General features: G+C 40.3%; 1 long non-coding RNA gene across 1 annotated transcript in view; it reads right to left on the reverse strand.

Moving 5' to 3' along the window:
• LOC109969040 (uncharacterized) overlaps positions 1-10,472 on the reverse strand; it is a 41,885-nt gene extending 31,413 nt beyond the window's left edge. Inside the window, exon 1 of the long non-coding RNA XR_002276223.1 lies at positions 10,443-10,472. This is a non-coding gene — a long non-coding RNA (uncharacterized LOC109969040). The remainder of the gene's footprint in view (positions 1-10,442) is intronic.
• Positions 10,473-13,744: the final 3,272 nt, after the last annotated feature.

The following is a 13,744-nucleotide window of genomic DNA, read 5'->3' on the forward strand; positions in this document are numbered from 1 at the left end:
TTCTCCAGCTGAAATAATAATAGGCCTTTAAATGGTTTGCTCTTAGCACAGTGCCAGGCCAGACAGCACGTGTTCACCGAGTCTATCAGAACATACACCAGCTTAGCACAAGTAGCGGTAAGAGATTTAACACTAATTTCTGTGTGCCAGCCTTTTACAGTCCACACATTCAGCTAGCATCATGTCATGGAGACCATCTGAACTGAAATACTCCACACACATGTGCACACATTGAGTGTTTTGAGAAATAAAACTTGGTGTTCGAGCCTGGCGTGTATAAATGGTAGAGATTTACAAATGGATGCTGTTCTCTGCTTCCTGGTTACCTCTCAACACATCCCTAGGCCTGCTGCTGAAATATGTGGGGAAGCCCCTCTCCTTTGAAAATATACAGCAGTCAAACATTCATGGATGACAAACTCTCCAGACAATGGTACTGTGAAATCAACCCCTCAATCCACTCAGTGTATGTGTGTACAGAAACACTCCAGTCTGCCAATTAGAGCAGAAGCGGACCATCCCGTAAATCTTTAAATGGGCATCACATATCCTATACATGAAGCAGGAAAGCAACCGAGCGTGTCACTGAGGTCATTGACTTTATGCTTAAGCACTACTCTACACACTCAGTATGTCTACTTAAGAGACCTGTGCTTAGGCAAGATCACTGGATAAGCCTGAATTCAAAGTATATTATGCCTGGAAGCCAGCTGGAGGATTACAGCGTAAGAAAAGGACCATGTGAGAAGTCGACAATCTCCTGGTCATTTCATCTTACAGTAAGGACTAGAGGGCAGCTATATAAGAAGGTAGTCAGGACATGACCACGGCAGTCCACCACGGTTGAATGACGCACCTGTCCCCTCCAACTGTACCCACAATATGTTTAATTGCAGGGTCCTCCTGCAGGCTGAAGCCTCACATCATCCGACAGAAACCATCCCCATGGTGTTACTGAACAGTAAGCCCTTGCAAATGTGTCCTGAAGCTACAAATGTATCTTGCAGATACTGCACAGAGCTTACTTTCACACAAGCCTAATTAGTTTGTCTTCCTCTGACTCATTTTGACACTAACTTCTTCTAAAACTACTCCACAGTTTTTTCTTTGATCACATTATGTAGGTTTTTATAAATTAAAAAGATACTAAATACTAAATACTAATAAATAATTTGATACTAAATATGGTCACCTGTGGTCACCTAGTTCTGTGTGTTTGTAACATGGGGAAAGCAAGAAACTGTAAAGAGATTATGTGATAAAATTTGTGTTTGTGTGTAAGAGCACACATGTCCGTATGTGTGTGTGGTTAGAGAGGCTGCAGACTTGATGAGTATCAGTGCCGCTATTGGCTAACATCCTGTTTGTGGTACTAACAGGTGAGAAAATGGTTTTTGACTTGATGTGTGTGTGTGTGTGTGTGTGTGTGTGTGAATGAGAGAGAGAGAGAGAGAGAGAGAGTGCTGGGAGGGGTTATGTGCTGAATAGGCTTTACACTGCTGAGTGGGTGGTTACTAAGTGGGCCCCAAGGTGCGAAAGCAAATCTGATGATTGCGGCAAAAGTGAGCCTGTGATGATGTTTCCTAAACGTCAGTTAAGATAAAAACCAGGGTGAAAGACTGAGGAGTCGGTTAAAGAAGAGCAGCAAATAGGGGAAAAAAGCACATGCTCTAAAGTGGCTCACACCACAGATGTTACTGTGAAAGAGAATGTAGAACATCATTAGTCAGTGATCCGTTTAAGGTCACGAACTGATAACACAGGATGTGTGCAGTGAAATGTGTTTAAATTCATTTTGAGAGGTCCTCGGGCCGTGAGGTTGGATGCTGAACATGGGAATCAGCTGCATTGTTAATGTTAAAACTGTGTCATACAGTACCTGCTTAATTTAATTAGACACTGTGACAGACCCTGTTACTGCTAGTACCTAAAATCACAGGGAACAATTCTGTTTGTGCATTTAGACTATGAACTCACACACACTCACACAATTATTAAAAAAATATAATTGTCGCGTCATATCCCATTTCTCCCGCTGCCCTTGTTTACTGTCTCATTCTAGCCAGCGATCAAAATAAAGGCAACATGCCACTGAAGTGCTATATAAAAGTCAAATTTTGCCCAAACTGCTATCACTCAGGGACTGTGTGTCAGCATCCTCAGCAAAACATTAAATAATGCCATTATAATTCCTGGACAGCACTGAGGTATTCAGAGAAGATACTGTAAATTCTACAACAATGAGATGATTTTTCCACTGTACAGAGCCGAAGAATGTAGTTTGATGCATTCTAGTGGGTTTTTTTTTTTAGCTTACTGAGTACCAAATTGTGCTTTATGTGCAAGTGACATGAATCTGGCTTTAAACAGAGAGTTTTAAACCTCTCATGAAATGATTTAGACTTGAAAAACTGTTACTTCATGAAGAACACTGTATTTTTATGGTCACCTTAGGCTGCACTCAAAAGTCAAACCATCACAGAGCTCTGGACAACCCTCCCCTTTTGACCTCTTGAGCAATTTCCTATCAGTTGTTTTATGTAAAATGATCTCCCATTGGATTGCACTTCAGATTGATTCTTCATTTGGCTTCCCCCATTCAGATTCGACAGAAAACAGAATATATTAAGGAAGTAGTGATTCTTTTAAATTGCTACACACTGTCAGCTTTATTACGGAAAGTTGTTTATTTGTATATCATGTGATATGGTACAAGTATTTTCAGAATAGCTGTTGACGTAAAGATTCAGCAGTAGCCAACAAGAGCATGTAGAAAGTCACTTTCGGCTTTTCCCGTTTAGGGGTCGCCACAGCGAATTGTCACACTGACAACTCGCATGTTGATATTTGGCACGTGTTTTACACCAGATGCCCTTCCTGACGCAACCCTGATTCGAACCCTTAACCAGTAGCCTACCAGGGACAGCCAACAAGATCATGTAAACAACTGAATGAAACCCATTTCTGTCCAGAGTGGTATTGACTGCCTTTCACACGAGCCATTCACACCTGTCACATGCAAAATGCTTTTCTGTATACTGGCATTATTGCTTGTTCAAAGTGTCAGAATGTTGTGATTGCATGGCCTTGCCCCTGACTGTAAATAGTTGTTCGCTTGATGAGTCCAGAAGTCATTCATTCAGTGGCCTTAGCTTTTGTTCTTTGTTTTTACAAGAAACTTTGGAGGATGCTGGTATAGTTGCTGTAGTTCATTACCGCCACAAGAAGTGAGAGCAAAGAGAAACTCATCAAAGAGCATTCTTTCTACAATTTTTTTCAGCTAAGGTTTCTGGGATGAGTGAGTTGAGAGAGGAGGGCAGAAGGAAAGGAAGAAAAGTGATAAACAAAGCAGACCACACGTTGATAGGAACGTGATTGGGGCTTTGTCTTACTGTGTTACCACCTTTCGTCTTCTCCTCCTTATGTTATTAGCTCTCACAAAAGGTGTGATGAACAGAAACACACAACAAAAGTGTCATCTTATCAGGTCTGAGCCCCTCACACTCCTGCCTCTGTGACAGTGTGTGTGCTATTGTCACCATTGCTGTGGTTTCCACCCTATGGCTGATTTGAAGGGGGAGTGTTGCATTTCATAAGAAGAGGGCAGCGCTCATGTCTCATTAGCAGGTACAACAGGTGAGGTACATCAGGCAGGGCTTAATCAGGAGAACTCTTTGCATGGTCCAACCTGTATGGAATCCACCCTCATTCCAGAAGAATCCTCAAACAAGATTTGACAGCCCTGTCAGCACATACCTGTACTGATCTTACATCAAACCTCTGATTACTGTAGAGCTTACTTGCTGTCACTAAATCAAACCAAAGGGGCAGATGTCAAGAGTCAAAATAAGAGATTGTCAGAGTGGGCCTTTCCTTCACAAAGGTAATGCAACAACTACTGGCCAAAGTACATTTTGATATTGACGACATGGCTTTTTCTTTTAGCTTCTTGACCAGGTGTACCTTTAGAAAAATCTCAAAAACAAAGACCAAAATTACCATGAAATACATGATTATTTTAGTCACCTCCTGACCAATCTTGTACCACTATCAAACCAAGGTTTTCAGACATAACTACATTTTGAAGGCATGTTCATGTCCTAAATTTTATCAGGTGTAATGTTTACCAAGGAAACCATTTTAAATAAACATGTTATCAGCGTAACATTTGCTAATTAGTGCCAAACACATACTGTACTACGGGTGATGCTAATGGCAATGTCATTACAAATTATAGATAATGACAAAGAACAAATATTGGTGGTATAGATTGTTTTTAATAATGGTAAAACCATTAGTATGCTGTTTTTCCATTAAACAAATTTTTGATGTGAGCTGTAATGTATATTGCAGCCATAAGTGGCTACTAGTAGGGTTTCTGACATTTAGTTCATATATTGGTCACACAGAAAGGCCTGTCAGTCATTTTATGTGATGTAGCCTGTAACCTCCTCAGCACACTGCCCAGTCCCCAAACATTTCACACAGCTCATATGTCCAAGCTACTGAGATCATTTGAGTAACATTTTTTGTATGAATTACTTTTGAAAAATGCTTTTACTCCAGCACTTTTGTTTCTCTTCCTACTCTTAAATCTGAACAGTTAGCAAGAGATGTCCAGCATGCTCACACACTTTTATTAGAAGTTTATCATGTAAAATGCAACCAGTAAGCCCCAGATCGCCAACAGTGGATGTAACATTGAACAGCAGAGACAGCAAATTGGTGACAAAACATCAGTACTTGTTATGGGCTAATATGATGACAACAAGTCTAAGCATCAGGGACAAAGTTCTGGAGTGTTTCCTTGAACAGAGGCCTACATTATCACGTAAATATTTCAATACCTGTGTTTGTGTTGGAGAGGCAACTCTCACAGACTCCCCACTGTTCTCTGTTAATGAATATTAAGGGGGACAGTTTCCTGAGGGTGAGGTCCCTTTTAGTTATTCCCTTTATTGTTTTAAACTCTTCTCTCTCATGCGCTTTTAGACTCTCAGCTTCTAATTTAATTGTGAGTTCATCAACTTGCGTCACCCTTTCATCATTACACCACTTTGCCCTGGCTAAGATTAATCTAGAGGCAGTGATAAATATACAAGACAATAACTGTTCAACAATGTCAGGCAAATTACTTAAAAGTGGAATCAGTTATTAATTATACATTATTCAGTGAAAAAGGTAACTACATTACTAATTACTCAGCAGAAAAAGTAATGTTGCAGTACTCTTTACTTTACTTTCATTGTTATTACATTGCATCTTTTCTGTTTAGGACAGCAGAGTCACTGACCATCTTCAACTGCTGGCTAAAAAAACATATTTTTAGACTACACCACAACAACCCTTGCTAGCACTTATATTGTTAAAAAAGTAATATACTGTAATAAACCATTAAGTATATATAGTGTAGCATTAAGCCTGGATTTAGTGAAATGCATAAAAGGGATATGCTTAATTTTGTAATACAGCTGTCACAAGTTTACATACACTTAGGTTGAAGTCATTTCTAACCACTATACAAATGTCAAGTTAACAAACTCTCATTTTGCCAAGTTGGGTAGGATGTGGACTTTATGCATTACACAAGTAATTTTTCCAACAATTGTTTACAGATAGATTATTGCAGTTGAAATTCACTATATCACAATTCCACTGGGTCAGAGGTTTACATCCACTCAGTTGACTGTGCCTGTAAACAATTTGCAAAAGTTCAGAAAATGATGTCATGGCTTTAGAAGCTTCTGATAGGCTAACTGGCATCATTTGAGTCAACAGGAGGTGCAGCTGTGGATAGATTTTAAGGCCTACCTTCAAACTCAGTACCTCTTAGTTTTAGAACACGGGAAAATCAAGAGAATTTTGCCAAGACCTCAGAAAAAAAATGTGAACCTCCACAAGTTTGGTTTATCTTTGGGAGCAATTTCCAAATACCTGAAGGTACCGCGTTCATCTGTACAAACAACTACACAGGTATAGACACCATGGGACAATGCAGACATCATACTGCTCAGGAAGGAGATGTGTCCTGTCTCCCAGAAATGAATGTACTTTAGTCCAAAAAATACTAATCAATCCCAGAACAACAATAAAGGACCTTGTGAAGACACTGAAGGAAACAGGTACTGCAGCGTGTTCTTTTATGAAGAATAATCGAAGTCAACAGTACCAAAGCATCTACATATCCACAGTAAAACCAGTCCTATATCGACATAACCTGAAAGGCTGCTCAGCGAGGAAGAAGCCACTGCTCCAAGACTCCATAAAGAAGTCAGACTACGGTTTGCAGCTACACATGGGGACAAAGATCTGACTTTTTTGGTGAAATGTCCAATGATCTGATCAAACAAAAAATGAACTATTTGGCCACAATGACCGCTGTTATGTCTGGAGGAAAAAAGGGGGAGGTTTGCAAGCCAAAGAATAACATCCCAACTGTGAAGCACAGGGGTGGCAGCATCAAGCTGTAGGGGGGCTTTGCTGCAGGAGGGACTGGGGCACATCACAAAGTGGATGGCATCATGAAGAAGGAAGATGATGTGGATCTATTGAAGCAACATCTCAAAACATCAGCCAGGAGGTTAAAGCTTGGTCACAAATGGCTCTTCCAAAATGGATAATGACCCCAAGCAGACTTCCAAAGTTGTGGCAAAATGGCTTAAGGACAACAAAGTCAAGGTATTGGAGTGGCCACCACAAAGCTCTGACCTCAATCCAAAGGGACATTTGTAGGTAGAATTGAAAAAGCATGTGTGAGTAAGGAGGCCTCTAAACCTGACTCAGATCCACCAGTTCAGGAGGAATGGGCTAAAATTCCATCAGAATCTTGTGGAGGGCATCAAGACAAGTTTGGCCCAAATTCAACAATTTAAAGGCAACCCTACCAAATACTAACTGAGTGTATGTAAACTTCTGACCCACTGGGAATGTGATGAAAGGAATAAAATATTGTTTTTCCACTATTATTCTGGCATTTGACATTCTTAAAATAATGTAGTGATCCTAACTGACCAAAGACAGTGAATGTATATAGGACTACATATCAGGAGTTGTGAAAAAATGAATTTAAATGTATTTGGCTATGGAGTATGGTAACTTCTGACTTCAACTGTAACTCTTACTCCTACTCAATGTAAGGTACTTTGAACAGTCTGCCTAATGATTACAATGTAATCTATTTAGCCAAAGTTAGCATACTTGACATGCTAAGACAGGGAACATGGTAAATATCACCTCCTAAAAATCTATGAACATCTTTCTGCAATAATATAAGAATTGCAACCAATCATCACTAATCAGTTTGGCTTTTTTGAATGATATGATTGTAATGGGTACACACCAAATACACAACAAAAGTAGCTAATTTATGCAATTTATTAGGTGTGACTGCAGGTCTACCATCTTAAAATAAAGTGTATGAACAGACCCAAGTTGGAATGATGGGATTTGTCCCTGTGCTGTAGAGCCAGTGACATGGCAGCAGACTCTTTGTGGAATTTGTATAGTTTACAGGTTAATTAATCTGTTTTTTTAAATTGCTCATCAGTCAGTGGGAGCAGTGCTCTAACAGCTTTTTCATGGATTCTCTCTTGATGAATTGAAGTAGTAGGAAAATATTTTCAATGCAACTCTTGTTATTTACCTTCTTTTGCAAATATGACTGGCCTCAGAGTTGTTAAGCAATTAAGTCCACACACACAAACACTCTCAGTAAGGCAGATGAGAAAGTGAATGTAGGGTGCAGTTTATTCTATCAATGTCAAACTATAATGACACTTGTCTTCTGATAAGGTTTGGTTTTAATAAATGGGAGGTGAGCAGCCAAGCTGAAAGCAGCAGTTTAACCTCCTGCACAGCACAACTTTAGAATCACAACTTCTTCATCAACCACACAGCACTCAGGGTCAGAAACTGCACTATCCTCATATTTATCATTAGTCATGACTGGGCTGCAGTCACTGGTAGTGGCCAGATGCTGAACAATAATCCTCATGTTAAAGGGTCACAAGGTCCATAATAACTGGCTGTGTTTAAATTTGTCCATGGCAAAATGTATGTAAAGAGATGTGGTGTTGCTTCTCAATCAACAGAAAAACACATCTGAATTGCTGTGACTCAGCTTATATGACACTGTTTTCCATTTCATGTCTGACTGCCCTTTTCTCATGTAAATCGGAGTGCAAGTTCACTGAGGGACCATGCTAATCTACTTGGTTGGACAGAAACATCATTCACTCCCAACAGAAAAGATGACATGATTAAATGAGATGAAACAAAATGGCTATTCAGTCTCATTAACAGGCAGAACTGTTTAATTTTATGTGAAGTTACATGTGAAGTCCATCTGCAATTAAAAATCTAGCATTTGAATATTATATTTATTAAACTGGCATTTTATTATTTCATGTGTAAAGTATATTTAGTAATATAGATATAGTGCATGTTCTGATTTTGATGCTTTTATACACGTCATCTTCGCCAACCATAATGATGGTCTCAGTTTGCTGGTTCCCAACCATAAGTAGAGCATGGATCGGGCTACATATTTCTGTCCGAACCCAACCCTTGCCTGAGAAAGTGGCCTCTGAACCCGGCACATTTGAGTTTGTATGGTGTTTTTCCACTTATCATTAAACAAAGCAGACGTTTGAGTGCTCCAGCCGTAGAGTTTGAGATACCTGTCTGAATCTAACCCAGACCCTAATTTCTAAATATTTCTTCAAACCCTCAGGTACCAACAGGAATTACTGTGTACTTTCACCTCCTCAAGGCTCTAAAACACACTTAAAGCAACAGTAAGTTGTTTTTTTTTTTCTCCATATATTTTTGTTGCAGAAATCTGCTCCAAAACTTGTCTTAATCTGGAGAGTGGAGTTAGGAGAGCAAGTGCTGTGCAGAGCAGAGTGGAGTGATTTGGAGTATCATGCTAGTGCTACCCCTAGTTACATATTGTAGCTTTAAGTATACTGAATACTTTAACATCAGTGGGCTGGACATCCAGAATTCCAGAATAACCCAATTTAATTCAATCAGTACTGGTGATGTTTTACTTTAATGCTACTTAAAGGGAAATATTTACAGGGTCAAGCAGGGCTCCAGAGGTTCATCTTATTCTATAGGGATGCAGTTTTTTATGTTTTGGTCTGTTAGAAATGAACAGTCAGTCTGGGTTATGCAGCATTATAGAGCTGGTTTTAGCAACATTTGGAAGTTCAAGTTTGAGCTCATGATAGCCCTTAGCTCTTTTATGAACCAATATTCTTCAATGCTCTGAGACTTTTTTTGAACATCTGTATAATGTCTTTTGTGTTTATTAAGCCCTCACAGATTACCTTCTCTTTTCCCTGGTGCTTAACTTGCTTCTTTTATATATTGTGTTTGAATGTGTGCTAAAGAATGAGATTTACACCACAAGGGGGAGTTGAGAGTTGGCGATTTGACACTCTTTTCTAAAACACACATCCAAGAGGGAGACAGGAAAAGAGGAAAAAGAACCTGAAGGGTGAACGTGGGAGAGGAAAGGAGGTGGGGAAGGACTGGGGAAGTGAAAAAAGATAAATAAAGGGAAGGGGGAGAAAAGGTGAAGAAAATGAGTACAGTAATAAGGTAAAAAACAAGGGAGAAGAAAAGCAGGCAAAGAAATGAAGGATGAATGTGATAAAGGAAGAATGGGTAAATGAGTGGGGAGAATGTGTGGAGAGAGAGAGAGCAAGTGTTGAAAGCCAGAGCAGAGACTGAAGACACACACACACACACACACACACAACAAAGAGGCTTGTAGAAATGAAGGTGGGGAAAAACAGAAACTTGTGAAAGGTTGAACATATGGAGGCAGACTAGAGCCAAAATATTTTGCAAATTTGAACAACAAACAAACAAAAAATAAATAAAAAGAAAACATGAAACTGAAAATTGAAGTACTGATCTTGAAACATGAAAACATAACATAAATAAAAATCAAAAAGGTGTCATACAGACCAAATGATAATGGTGACTTTAAAGCAATAAATTACATATTTTCTCTGTGTGTTGTGTCCACTACAGAACTTTTGATTCCACTTTTTCTTGTATAAACTATTTTACACACACACAATTCTTAAGTGAAGGTCTGTTTGCTGCCCTTGTTTAAAGCTTTAAACCACATCTCATGGGCTTCTTCATTGAATATTGTCTTCTAGTTGTAATGAAGATGGCTCAATAGAAGCTGCCATTATGCGACAATGGGTGCCTGATCGAATGATTATACTCTTTAATTTTACACTGTCAAACTTTTACATACACATGAAAGTGCCTATAATTAACATGGTAGCTTGGGAAATCTGGAAGCCCTCTGGTAAAGATACATAACCACATAACTGCAAAAATATACAGCATGTCCTCAAACCTAAATGAGAAAATACTGAACATAGTTTGTCCATACCTTTAGAATATGACACATTTACCTGGCTTTTGTCATCATGGTAACAGTCAACTCCATATGGCAATGTATCACCAGCAAGGGTATTGGTTCAAAGGTTCAACTGGACCTTTATTGTCAAAGAAACAATCATAAACGCAGTTAAAGTTATAACAATCAATAAACAAACAATAAACAATCAGTTTAATAAGGCTTACAAGTAAAAACTACTTGGTTAGTTTTAAGGAATGATCATGGCCTGGGGTAAATTAACATTTGTCATCAAGGTTACAATAACAAATGTGTTCTCATGTTCTGCTGCTTTCTGCTTCATGGAGACTTGGCTCAGCAAGTCCATCTCAGACAGCCCAACACAGCTGCCAAGGTTTGGGGTCCACAGAAAAACAAGGAGGAGGGGGAATCCACTTCTACATAAACTAAGGCTGGTGTGAAGATGTCACAGTGTTAGGGAAAACTTGTAATATGGACTTAGAGGCACTATACATTAAATGCAAACCATTTTATTCACTGTGGAGTTTTCCTGGTTTATCCTGCTCGGGGTTTACAACCCTCCTCAGGCCTGTGCTAGCTGGGAGCTGCACTACTTAGATGACCAGATCAGATCATTTGCATGGAATGGAAACATCCCGACTCCCTACTCATTACATTTTAACAGAGGATTTTAACAGAGCAAACCTCACTCACAAACTGCCCAAATACCAACAGCACATCAGTTGTCCCACCAGGGACAAAAACACACTGGACCACTGTGTTAGATATTAGTAAGTCAGTGAGATAATTGTCTAAACATTAATGTGCTAGTAATGCAATTTAGTAAGATTCTCTAGTCTGTTTTGTTTCAAGGTTAGCAGACAGAATGTTGATTCTGAAAAGTGCACCATGACACTAATTTCTTTTCTTGGAATAATCTTGTGTTAGAATATTATGTCTGAATAAATAAATAAATGCCTTAGCTACACACCATGTGACAACATACACACACATTGAGATTCTTCATTTTGTTATGACTAGGTAGAAACGCAGCAGCTCCAAGCATGTGGAGTACTAGATAAGAGATGGAGTCTTCGGACTGAATTCATCTGGGTAAGGGGTTAGCCCAAAACTTATAAATGTATTAGGCTCTGTGTGGAAAGGGACTACTTTTTTCCAGCAGCCTGTGTGTGTTTCTGGAAGGGGGAGCAACCCGGGTCGTGTTTGTAATTTTACTTGTGGTTAAAATAAATCAGCACTAAATGAAGAAAGACGGACTCCTTCGTTATTCAGAGCTGTCCAATTAAAGAACTGGGGTATTACAACTGCAACACAGTAATAAAAGACGCCTATCGCTCTGTCCCCCATGCAGCCCTCAGACTCTCAGATCACTGTATCGTCCATCTTATTCCAACCTACGGGCAGAAACTTAAAGCTGCGAAGCCTGTTATCAAAACAGTGAAGAGATGGGCCGAGCAGGCAAAGTCAGAGCTACAAACCTGCATTGATTGCACAGATTAGAGTGTATGTGAGACTGCAGCTACAGACCTGGATGAACTCACTGACACTGTGACATCACACATCAATTTCTGTAAGGATGTGTGTGCACACAGAGACCTGCTCATACTGCAACAAGCCCTGGTTCACAGCCAGACTCAAGCAGCTTCGTCATGCCAAAGAGGAGGCTTACAGAAGTGGGGACAGGACTCTGTACAGCCAGGCAAGGAACACACTGACAAGGGAGATCAGAGCAGCAAAGAGGAGCTACTCTGAAAAGCTGAAAAAACTGTTTTTAGCCAATGCCCCTGCCACTATGTGAGAATCCAACAGAACGTCACCAGCTACAGACAAAAGATCAGAAAAGCACCAGGTGTGACTCCCCCCTGCCTGAAAATATGTGCTGATCAGCTGGCCCTCACACTTATCTTCAACAAATCATTGGAGCTGTGTGAAGTCCCCTCCTGCTTCAAATGTTCCACAACATACCCGTCTCAAAGAAAGCATCCCTCAGCGAACTGAATGACTACAGACCTGTCGCTCTGACATCTGTAGTTATGAAGTCGTTATAAGACTGGTGTTGGCCCACCTGAAGGACATCGTAGGCCCCCTGTTGGATACAAAGCCCTTAATGACAAGGCTTCCATCATATCTTAAAGACCTCGTAGAGCCTTATCATCCCAACAGAGCACTTCACTCTCAGAGTGTAGGTCTACATGTGGTTCCTAGAGTCCACAGAAGTAGAATGGGAGGCAGAGCCTTTAGCTATCAAACTCCTCTCCTATGGAACCAACTCCAAGTCTCAGTTCGGGAGGCAGACATCCTCTCTACCTTTAAGACTAAAGGCTAAAAACCATTATAAAGCCTCATCCGGTTCTTTCAAACCAGGAACTCAGAGGGACGACTCAGACCACTTGAGTATATAAAAAATATATCCGTGCTGGTTTATTCAAAAAGTCACAGGCAAGAATTCACACTCCAAGTCCAGAGATCTTCCAACCCCAGGCTGCCCAAGCAGCCCGGAAGCAGCAAGACCCCGAACCAAGCATTGCTATACAATATTAATCCTTTCTGGGCTGTCGAACCGTGACGTCACCTGATAAGCAAGCCTTGCAGCTGCCATAACGTTTAGCCAAAACATGAGGAAAAGTCAAGGTGCGTGACTGTTGTTTTCGTGGTGTGTATCTAAACAATTGGACATAACCTTACACAGTAAGACAAATATTAAGACTAGCATTACAGTTGACACTAACAGCAGTTTTCCTGTAACCTTGACGTGCCTGCAGGCTGAATAGTTAACAGCCCAAGCTAGTCACCCTGTCTGCGCTAAACATTCATAGACAACAGATCTCTAATCCATACCTATCTAACTAAGAAATAACCTAACAAGACTAAACTTAAGACTTCCCTTTTTGATAAAGCTTATAGTTAGGGCTGGATCAGGTGACCCTGAGCCTTCCCTTCGTTATGCTGCTATAGGACTAGACTGCTGGCATGATGCTCTGATTTTCTTTCCTCTCCTCCCCTCTCCTTTCCTCTCTCTCTATGCTTCTTTCTATATGCCACCATTACACATCACTAACTTTGTGTCTCCTCTCTCCCGTAGTGTGTCCACTCTCTCTCCCTGTACCTTTCTGCAGGTCAACATCAACCTGACCAGTGTTGGATTGTTTGTTGTATCTTGTTGCTTTTCTTCTTTTGTCTCTCCTCTATCCACTCATCCCAACCGGTCGAGGCAGAAGGCTGCCCACCAAGAGCCGGGGTCTGTCGGAGGTTTCTTCCGTTAAAGGGAGTTTTTCCTCCCCACTGTCACCAAGTGCTGCTCAAGGGGGATTTGTTGGGTTTTCCCTCTGTAATAAT

This window comes from Monopterus albus, unplaced genomic scaffold (assembly GCF_001952655.1).
Source record: "Monopterus albus unplaced genomic scaffold, M_albus_1.0 scaffold169.1, whole genome shotgun sequence".
NCBI classification, from domain to species: Eukaryota; Metazoa; Chordata; class Actinopteri; order Synbranchiformes; family Synbranchidae; genus Monopterus; species Monopterus albus.